The sequence below is a fragment of the Epinephelus fuscoguttatus genome, linkage group LG11 (assembly GCF_011397635.1).
Source record: "Epinephelus fuscoguttatus linkage group LG11, E.fuscoguttatus.final_Chr_v1".
NCBI lineage: Eukaryota > Metazoa > Chordata > Actinopteri > Perciformes > Serranidae > Epinephelus > Epinephelus fuscoguttatus.
Window position 1 is genome coordinate 5,055,167 of NC_064762.1, and position 11,622 is coordinate 5,066,788.

Below are 11,622 nucleotides of genomic sequence, written 5' to 3' on the forward strand. Positions count from 1 at the left end.
GACTTTTTTAAGGACAGTGACGCTTCAGACATATGCAGCGTCTCTTCATATATCCTTATGCAACAGTTTGTATAATATCCATAGATGTAGAATAATACTCAGATACTGAACCCCCAGATGGCATCTATTCAGTCCAATGGAGTTGCTCACCTGGCGCACACTTAAAAGGAAAGGTTCCTAGCTTCTGGGTATACTTATGGTTTACTTATAGTGTGCAGCCCACTGAATATGCACAGTGGTGTTTCTCATAGGCTTTACACCACGATAATGTCATGGAATTCTTAAGTCTTCAAAATATAAAACCTTCATGGTCCTGTCAACAGTGTCACAGACGTCTTTTATAATGGTGGTCTATGAGGAAATTGTTTTTTGGGCCGTAGGGGATTTTTTGCTGCAATAATGTGACTGACCACGGGAAACATTGGCAGCAAGACTGAGCAGCATTCCTGAGTATGAGGGCCTGATGTTATCCTACAAATTAGTGCCCCACAAGTGGCGTTACATACTTGACGTAAAGTTAGCTTAGGTTTAGGGAAAAGAAACACGGTGACGACGTACCTTAAAATGACTCCAAGTTCACACGGTTCTGAACTTCGGTGTCCCATCCACCACGCCAACCTGCCACCCAACGGAGACCGCTTCCTTCTTTGCTGTCGGCAGTGTGTTCGTCGTGTGATCGCTACCTTCCCAAATAGATGGATTATACACAAATTACAGGCTCAGGATTATGAAGGATATATACAAATTGGGTGCATTACTTTTCATAGGAAGATGTAAGAACAGTGCATGAGAAGAGCCTGACATAATGATTGTACAGGATGTGATGCAATGCTATGTATCAGTAGTTTAAAATCACCCTCGTTACTTTAGAATGAGCTGTTAATATCTACATCAGACCCCCAAGAACGTAGACCACAATAGTGATAATTATAACTATAATAATAGTTATAAACTTTATTTTTATAGCATCTTTCAAATCACAGGTACAAAATGCTTCAGAAAACCAAATAAAACATAAAGCGAATAAATTGAGGGAAAGGCGATAAAAACAGAATACACATAAGAGAGTAAAACACGACGTAATAAAGCAGAGAAAAATCACTGAAAAGCACTTCTGAAAAAGTGGGTTTCCAAAAGTGATGAGACTGAGTTTGCGGCCCTGATCTCCTCGGGCAGGTCATTCCAGATTCATGGCGCTCTAACTGCAAATCACCTTGGTGAATAAATCTGACTTATAGGAACAACAAGTAAAGATGCATCTGAGGCTCTCAGGGTGCGAGACGGATCACAGGTCAGTCAAGATTGCTTATATAACTTGGAGCCGGGCCTCTCAGGGCTTTGTAAGTAATCAATAAAATAAACTCTAAAAGCACCAGGTAACCAGCTGTAAAACCTGAAAATGAAATAGTGAGTCCAGAGAGAAGCAGACAGCGAGGTGTACAGTCTGTGTTTGAAGGATGTATCCAGGATGTCAAACTGACTCAGCAGCAACAACAGGTTAAAAAGACAAAGATAGTTAGAAGCTAAAGCCGAACTATAGGCTACAGATCACAGTGTAAAAGTGAACCACCACATCACCGTGCAGATGAATGATGTTTGGGCAGGGATCTCCGTGGGAGGTCAAACAACGTTCATCTGTGCACACTGTGATGACACACAGCTGGTTGAATATCAGCAAAGTTTCCCTGTTTCCCTTCACTGGTTCCTACGGAAGCGTATTGCATTCACTTGACAAATAAAAAAGGCCCTGTGTTTTGGAGTTAGTTATTTATTGTTCTGTTTTTTTGGTGTAATTTTTTCTGTTTTTCGGGGTATTTTTTTTCTGTTTTTTGTGGTAATTTTTTTCTGTTTTTCGTGGTAATTTTTTTTCGCTCCTAAAACAGGTTAGTAACAGGTTGTAACAACGATAGCTAACGGAGCACGGATGCAAAATACATCCATGAGCACGAGTCACCATGGATGCAGGGGTCACTTACAGGTGCCAGGTGGGAGCTTCTCGCAAGATTTTGAAGCATCTCATCTCTTCGTTCAGGAAAAAAAATTACCACGAAAAACAGAAAAATAAATAAATTACTCATTTATTTGTCAAGTGAATGCAATACGCTTCCGTAGGTTCCTGTACAGCAGGGTCGGTCTTTGTTTCACTGTTATAATCATTACAAAGCAAAAGCAGCATGCGTATACATTCAGTAGGCTATATCTTCAGTAGCTAGCTAGCTAACCCTACACTTTTCAGGGTTTGATTTTGGTTTTGGAACAGGGAAGAAACGTATCTTTTTCCAACCTCTGCAGGTAACGAGTATCATTAATACACGACGTGCCCCAGGCACAACATTTAGCTCCACATCCACAACACCAGCCTGGAAACAATTGCATTAGAGTCAATGGAGCACAGCTGTGTTGTCGGACACTGGCGAGGGGTGGGACTTAGCAAAGGGTCAATTCCATCTGACTGAATAGGCACCATCTTATAGGGTCCGGTATCCAAATATTACATCCATCTACCATCTACATATTTATTCATTTTTTACACTGCACTGTAATTTTATTACTTGCGTCTTGTCTTGATGCTTTTGATGTTTTCTACATTTTCCGTTATAAGATTACAGAGTATTGTTTACATCCCGCGTCAGTGATATTTTACTGTCTCGAAGTCACAAACACTCTCGGTACCATTTCATCTCATATGGTGTGAAGCAGCCCACTTCATTCATGGCTCTGATGATGCCACTTGTAATTAACACCCCCGCCTCTCTCACATGAACACGCTTGTGACTGGATAGTTCTAGTTAGGACTGACCGCATATCAGGACAGCTTTTGTCTTTGGTGTCTGGCGCCACAAGTCACTGCCCATGTGCTTGATTTTGATGACTTCAGAGTGAGACCGGGTTGTTTGTCCGCTCCGGGCTACTGTAGAAACACAGCGTTGCAACATGGTGATCTCAATAAACAAGACCCGCTCCCTATGTAGATATAAATGGCTCATTCTAAGGGAAGGAGAACACAATAATTCTTATTTTCAGGTCAAGAAAACATACTTAATATATCATATTCTGTTTCTGACAATATATCCCCTATTCACAGTTTGGTATTCGTCCTTTAATTATAGTAAAGGATCCACCACTGCTTGTAGAAAACTGTTTAATGCTGATGTGTAAACCTCGTTTCACTGAGTTTGACAGAGAGAAATAAAAATATCTGTGTGAACTGCAGCTCTCACATCCTGTCAACACCGATTAAAAGAAAAGCACTAAATGATCAAAGTGTTACTGCATGGCACCGTAACTCTTACTCTGCAGATAACTCACAGCCGGTCAACACACACAGACAGAAAAGTAGAATAATGTGTTTGTCATTCTCCTCTTTCAAAGGAAATTAAATTTAGCCTGTGGATAAATGTATTATCTCACAGTCCTATCTCCACACTGATGGAGGCAGCTGCTTATAAACCCCACAGCAGCAGCAGTAGCAGCAGCCCCTCTAGCTGTTATTGTGTTTCCTTCTGCAAAAGCAAACACAGATAACGCATCTTCTCAATCTTTCTTTCGTCCCTCAATGCCTTCTTCTCTTTCTCTCTGTATTCATTTCCTCTTCCTTCTCGGCTCTGACAGGCAGGTGGGATATGGTGTAATGCTTTGATCAGTGGAGCCATCAGTTTTCCCCGAGGCCCATTTTGGACCAGCGGTCAATGGCTGGCTGCACACTCCTAATGTTATTTCAGCCTGGCTCAATAGCACAGGTGTAATTTGCACTTTAAAAATCTCACCTTTTCTTCACATGTCTCTTTTTTTGGAGCGCACCTCACTGGAAACACATTACAGAATATTGTATTTTGTATGTTGGTGTTCTGGAGGAGGGGGGTTTGCGCAGTGGTTCACAATAGGGTTTTATGTAACGCTGTGGCAGCGATCTGCATTTCAGTGTGATAATGATAACTCAGCAATTATCCACTCATCAGGGGAAAGCTTCAAATTTACCAGCACTGTATTTTTTTTTTCTGTCTGAAACTTCAGCCGTGAGAAATTGCTTTTATTTTCTCTTTCTGAAAATCTACATTATATCATCGGTCCTCCTCAGCTTTCAGGCACTTTATGAGATGTATTGTAAGCTCTTGAAAGCTTTCAAGTTTATCTTCTGGACATAAATATTATCTCAAATGGAGTTAGGAGAACGGGGCGAGAGACAAACAGAAATATGTGGAGGAGGAAGAGAGACAGGGATTGTGTATTCATGACCAGTAGATGGGGATCACACTGCAGGCAAAAAAACAGTCCTATGAATGCACACATAAATATATTTCAGCTGATCCCATTTACGATACCCACTCATTCATATGACTGATATTTATGTGAAAACTGTGCACTGGTGGGGCTTTATATTACTTTCCTGCCATGTGGGCTTGATTTTTAATAAAAAGTGCTTCATCTCTTTTCTTAAAAAAACAATTCAAGCATCACAGGAAACAAAATATGATGTAGAGCTGAGTGCAAATACATCAGTGAGGCAGATGTTTCCATAAGAAATCACCTTTGCATTTCTAAAATGTTCTGGGGATATATGATCCTATTCAGTACAAGAGTTCTGACATTATCCAAGTTAACCTAATGTTTTAATTGATGTCATGAGATGTGAGAGAAGACTTCTACTTTTAGGTCCAACAGCCACCAATACGTTATTGGTATTAAGGTGGAAGCCTCCACATGAACTTCAGATTTCTGAGTGGATTCTCTCATCATGATACATCATCTCTCTGGAACTCTATAGCTCAAACCAATGGACATCTTGTCCAAGGTGCTGGAGAAGTTTAAGGTATATAACCCAGACTGTGAAATAATATCTGTGATGATATGCTTATACCATTACCATTATTTATTATCATTAAATTATTATTATTATTATTAGTAGTAGTAGTAGTAGTAGTACTAGTAGTATTTATCAATTGGTATTTATTTATTACTTTATATACTGGTATATGTTAAAAAAAAATCCATTTATTTATTTTTCCATTTTTCATGATCTTGTTTTTTTATATATTGCTCATTTTATTCATTTCTTTTATCTGGCTATTTTTATTTTATTATTTCATTTTATTTTATTTTATTTCAACTTTTTGTTTTTGCTTTATATACCGGTGTAAATAACATTTCTATAAATGTATTTATTTATTTATTTTAATTTTTTGGTATCTTGTTGTTTTTTTTTGTAGTTGATGTTGTTGTTGTTTTTTGACACAAAGTAATGTTTTTTTTTATTTTATCGAAGTATTATATTGAAATATTTTTTATTGATATATTTGTACTTCATATAGCAGAATATATTTAGATTTTTTTCTCTGATTCATTTTCTCATTTTTCAGTGTTGCTACATTAAGTGATATTTCATTAATTTCATTCAAATTTAATGGATTTATTTTTATTTTATATTTTATTTTATCTTATTTTTTTATTTTATTCATTTATTTTATTTTTATTTATTTATTTTCTCTCTACATACCGGTGTATATATAATAATTTTATTTTTCACTGATATCATTTTCCTATTTTCAATTGTTTTTTGTTGTTGTTTGTTCTTTATGTGTCTTTTTTGGGCAGATTTACACATATGCCATCCAGGGTGAGAGAAGGGAGGAGGGACAAATGAGAGCCCTTTGTTGGGCAGCTGATGAATGTCACATGTCCAGTATTACACATATACATACAGGCTGATAATTTGTTGTTCTCAGCTCCATTGTTGAAAGATCAAAAAGTTATCACCAAAAACACAAATTGTTGTGGCACTATGCTGTAGAAAAAGTATGCACTCACAAAACCAATGTGTGACAATAACAGTGGGAGATTATTATAGTATAAATCAGGTTATGCCTCGGGCTCTTTCAGTCAGCCATAAGAATCGGGTCTGTTCATTTGCTGAGCTCAGTGTTAGGTTTATCTGACATTTCAGTGCTGGGAAGTTCTGGATGAATCAGCAGCACGCTGAGGTGAAACTGGCTCTCACGATTAAACTCAATCTGAGCGGGAATATGTGACGATGACTTCCCAGGCTGAGAGAAGTCTGACTCATAAACACCTGACAGAGGAAACTCAGACACTGATTTCAGGCTTATCTTAAATCATTGTTTGACTGGAGGTGTGGTTTTGTTATCAGGAAGGTTTTCTGGAGGAGCAAGGTACATCTCTGATCAAATATTCACTGATTCTGTATCAGTTAAATGTCTGCTTTGATCTACGTTACTTTTTTAATATGTATAAATTTCATTTACATACATTTGTGGACAAAGGGGGCAACTCATCATGTCATACTCTACTGTTTTACTTTACAGGGAAATTCTGACACTCACTTTGAAACCAGGGCTGCAACTAACAATTCTTTTATCATTGTCAGTTAATATGTCATTTTGTCAATCAACTGATTAATAGTTTGGACCACAGCATTTTAGAAAATGGGGGAAAATGTAAATCCAAAAGCTCAAGATTACACCCTCAACTGTCCTTTTTTTTCAGTTTCAGTTTATTCAAGAAGGAACAGTGCAAATTCATAAATACACTTGGTTTTAAAAAGCCAAAATTAGCCAAAAGTCAGTTTTTTCATCTGTAGTCCCTCTGCCAATACATTACACAAGGCTGCCTAGAATACGCCAAATACTTTATCTGATGCCTAAAACGTTATCTTCTTTATCACAGTAACTGGAAAACAAATCAAGTGCAAAATACAAATAACCTCATATATATATTTGAGCAGTTTAAAAGGTTGATCGCATTTTGTTCCTAAAATCCACCCTGCAATCTATTTTGTTTGCATCAGAGGTATCTCAGACTTATCCAAAAGTTTTGAACAACAGATACTAAAGGTTTGATCCAGATATGAACCAAGACTGGACTGGGACAAGTGAATTGGGGCGGCTGTGGCTCAGAGGTAGAACCGGTCATCCACTAATTAGAAGATGACAAGCTTTTGTCCATTGAACATATTGCTGCTCTAATTAGGAAGCTTAAAGTGAGGGTTGGTTTTTAATTCAGAAATTAGTCTTGTTTTGCTTTCAGTGCTGAGAGGAAACTTGTGGAAGCTACTTTTCTGTCAGTGATTGGTTATGGTGACATACTGTATATGCATGCAACCTCCTCCATTTTACGTTGATTCAGTGTACCATGTATAACTATGTTTTATTACAAACGTAAAGTCACTTCCTCATCGCTGCATGCTTTATGATTTGGTGCACTGGACGTCATTGACCACTCGCAGACATCTTGCTTTACCGGTAGTTACCGGCTATGCTCCTCCAGGTGGTTGCTTTTCAATGTACCCCAGGTTTTAACAGATCTGGGAAAAACTGCATTCTCCTACTCTGCACCTTGGTCATGGAACAATCTTTAAAAAGATCTAAAATTAGAAATACATATATCCATAGAGGGGCATCAAAAAGAATGTGGTGACAGAGACAGGTGCTTGTACGTCTTGAAATAAATGAATAAAGAGGATCAGTGGTTTGACCCCCGGCTCCTCCAGTCTGTATGTGGAAGTATCCTTAGGCAAGATACTGAACCCCAAATTGCTCCCAGTGGCTGTTCCATCGGTGTGTGAGAGCATGTGAGTGGTTACTGAGTAGCAGGTGGCACCATGTATGAAAGTGGATGAATGTGTGTGTGTGAATGGGTGAATGTGACATGTATTGTTACAGCACTTTGAGTGGTCGGAAGACTAGAAAGGTGCTATACAAGTGCAGTTCATTTATCATTACATGATCCAATGCAATTTCAGAATCCTTATTTTGTTTTGAAAAACCCATTTTCAAGATTTGATCCAATCCGATAGACGAAATCCGATCCGGTTACTTCAGAACTAGTGGGCCCAGCAGACGAGGGTTGAAGGTCAAATGGATGAGAGGTGAAGGGGTGAGGGATGAGGGGATGAGGGTCGAGGGTCGAATGGATAAGGGATGATGGGTTGAGGGATGAAGGGACAAGGGATGAAAGGATGAGGGATGAAGGGATGAGGGTCAAGGGTCAAATGGATGAGGGATCAAGGGTTGAGGGATGAAAGGATGAGGGATGAAGGGATGAGGGTCAAGGGTCAAATGGATGAGGGATCAAGGGTTGAGGGATGAACAGATGAGGGTTGAGGGTCGAATGGATTATGAAGGGACGAGGGATGAAGGGTTGAGGGCGAAGGGATGAGGGTCAAGGATCGAATGGATGAGGGATGAGGGATGCAGTGTTGAGGGATGAAGGGTTGAGGGATGAACAGATGAGGGTCAAGGGTTGAATGGATGAGGGATGAAGGGTTGAGGGAGGAAGGGTTGAGGGATGAAGGGATGAGGGGTTGAGGGATGAAGGGATGAGGGTTGAGGGATGAAGGGTTGGGGGATGAGGGGTTGAGTGATGAAGGGATGAGGGTCGAGGGTCAAATGGATGAGGGATGAGGGATGAAGGGTTGAGGGATGAATAGATGAGGATCGAATGGAAGAGGGATGAAGGGTTGAGGGGATGAGGGTCAAGGGCCAGATGGATGAAAGGTTAGGGATGACAGGGTAAGGATCAAGGGATGTAGCGTGAGAAATGAAGGGATGAGGGTTGAGGGATGAAGGCTGGATTTCTGGGTAGCAGGCGAGCGCGATGATGAATGTGTTGGGCTGAAGGCAGGAACACAGGAGGGATCCCGGGAGTGAGACTGAGTGGGGGGCTTCGGATAGAGCCCCCACTGGTTCCTGTATGTAGAAAGGAGCAGAGAAAAAGATGTAAGAGGCAGGACAGGATTGGACAGGTGGGATGTGAGAAATGTGTCAAAGAGAAAGAGAATGCATCAGGTGTGCTTAAATACTATTGGGCGGAAATGGGATGTGCTCGAATCGTGGTCTTTAGTCCTGAACCTAGTTGTAAAACTACATTATATGGATGACATTCTAGATGGGTTGATCAGATATTTCCTTGTAACATCCCAGACAAAGTTGACGAGATGCTGCATCTATTAGCTTTTGGCTAAAGTTCATCTTGTTAATAGACTATACCAATTGCAATTAAGTCTAATCTGTGTAGTTTATCAAACACCAAAAGGTCACAAACCAACGTATGATGATTTATATTTGATCAGTAGCACTGACAGTAATAGCACAATTATGAATTATTCACGTGGCATCATTTTGTTCTGTTTTGCCACCGATGTAGCAACACAGCCTCCAAGGACTGTTCCTCCATAATTAACCCACAACAATGACAGAGATATGTATACAGGAAAACCCCACGTGTAAATGGATGAGCTTAGCAGGTTGTGGCTCTGCGATGAGAGTACTGCTGGGTGCTGAGAAATGGCCTGAAATATTCATAATGCTGCAGTCTCTCTTCACTCATCATGATTTCTCTCTGTTTCCTTTACTCTTTCATCAAGCCCTTGCATGCCTCCCTCCCTCCCTCCCTTTCTTACCATATCAAACCGCTTTTTCAGCGCTGATAACAGCCCGTACACCACTAAACTTTTCATGCTTGAAACATCCTGTGCAGAGACTGTCAGCATTTTCCCAGGTCAGCTCAGATGGTCCCGTTGGTGTTAATTAACAAAGCCAGATATAAAGTGAAGCTTTTATGAAAACTCTCATCATTCTCATTGCACTCATTAGTGCTCTTCGGTGTCTCCGAAACAAGAGACTCAGTAAGCCCAGATTCACCAACACTGCTTTGTTTTCAGTCATTTAGGATTCTTGTAAAAGGCCTGTTGCATGTCAGGGATGAGAAACTGTGCTGTGAGGGATTATTTTCTGGAAGAGTGCGATTTACATTAATACTGCAATGTTCTTTTATCTCCTTGCTTCTTCATGGCATGGTGTAATATGTTCATTTGAACACTGGAGGGAGCTACAGGCTAAACGTTGGTTTCCAGTCTGATCCATAGGCTGTGTGCAGAGATGTAAGACGCTCAGAATCATCAGCTCTTCCTTCTGCAGCATCATTTAAACATGGTTGGACGACATCTAACACAACAAAACCATTGCACAGTGTCATCGCTTTGTCTAAAGAGCCTCTGGGGTATTTATAATGTGCCAGTGGTTGAGGCAGTGATAGTAAGCTGATCAAAGTATGCAGAAAGTTCCCCTGAGCAAGGCGTTTCATCCCAGTTGTTCCAGTGGAGCAGCTCAGTGTTCTGCTGTTGCATCTGTGGTTCGGGCTCACTGGGCAATGTAACTCTTAGATGAATAAGTAAAGGAAGCTGACATCACTCTGACACATAATTAATGCATATGTGCCGGATCAACACCATGCCCAGAGAATGTGGTGTAGGAGGTACTGGCTGCAACTAACCATTGTTTTCATTACTGGTTGATCTGCTTATTGTTTTATCAATGAATCAGTTTGTAAACAAAATGTCAGATAATAGTGGAACAAGCACTGTGTGATTTTACAGACACCAAGGGGTCATCTTCAATCCTATACTTGGAAAAAACTCTATTAAGCACATAACGTTTCCGTCTTCAGATCTTCATCAAGTATATTAAAGGACAAAAGAACATTTAAAACATATATAGATAACCCCTCCCCAGGTGAGGTCAGTCAGAGACTATCATCGCAATCAGTCCCACAGAAGAAACCTCCCTCCATCAAAGATAATAATTATGAGACAAATAACAACAACAGCAATATACACACTGAATAATATAATTCAAAGAGTCTTAACAAAAACAGGTCGAACATGTCGTCATTGAAGTCAAGCTTGTGGTAAATCTCAGGGCAAAACCTTAACAACAACATCTATTTCTGGACACGCCACATACACAGCTCCAAATGGTTAACAGGCAATCACAACAAAAAGATTAAATGTAATAGGAACAATATAATAGAAAAATGTTTCTTGGGAAAAAATGGGGAGAAATGGGACAAAACAAAAAATAACACATGAACATAGAGAAAACATTAAAGACAAATAAACATAATCTGATAAAGTGCACAGACCAGCGGGACTTCAACACTTTGGCAACTGAAAAAAAAAAACATTACAATGACAACAATAATCTTTATTATTAGAGCCCTTTTAAAACAGAGTTACAGAGTGCTTTACATGTCAATAATTAAACAGACGAGGCATAAAAACAACTTTCAGAAGAACTGATAAAACTTTAATATATAAAAAGGAGGAAATAAAAGACACTTTAAACTCAAGTAAAATCAGGAAACGCTCTCCAATAAAGGTATGTTTTAAGAAGGGCTTTAAAAGAAATCACTGACCTCATTACAATAAACAGAAGCATTAGTCATGTCAGATAAGCCTAAAAGATAAGCCTCCACATTATGGACCAACAGTCCAAAAAAATCCAAAAGTATTACATTTTTTATCATGTATGACAAAGAAAAGCATCAAATTCTCACATTCAGAAAGCACGAGACCAGCAAATATTTGCCATTTTTGCTTTAAACATTATTTAAATGATTTTTTTTGTCTGTGAAAACGATGGAGTAATATTTTAATCCCCACAGCTCTACTGGCAGTGGCAGCTCTACCAAGGCATCACCATCATGTCTCCACCCAGAGGCAATAAAACAAGATAAGGGCAGAGAGGAGAAAAAGGAAATGAAAAGCCAAAGGTCATCAAAGGTGCAGTATGAAAACGAGACAAAGGAGAAATTTGCATATTTGCACAA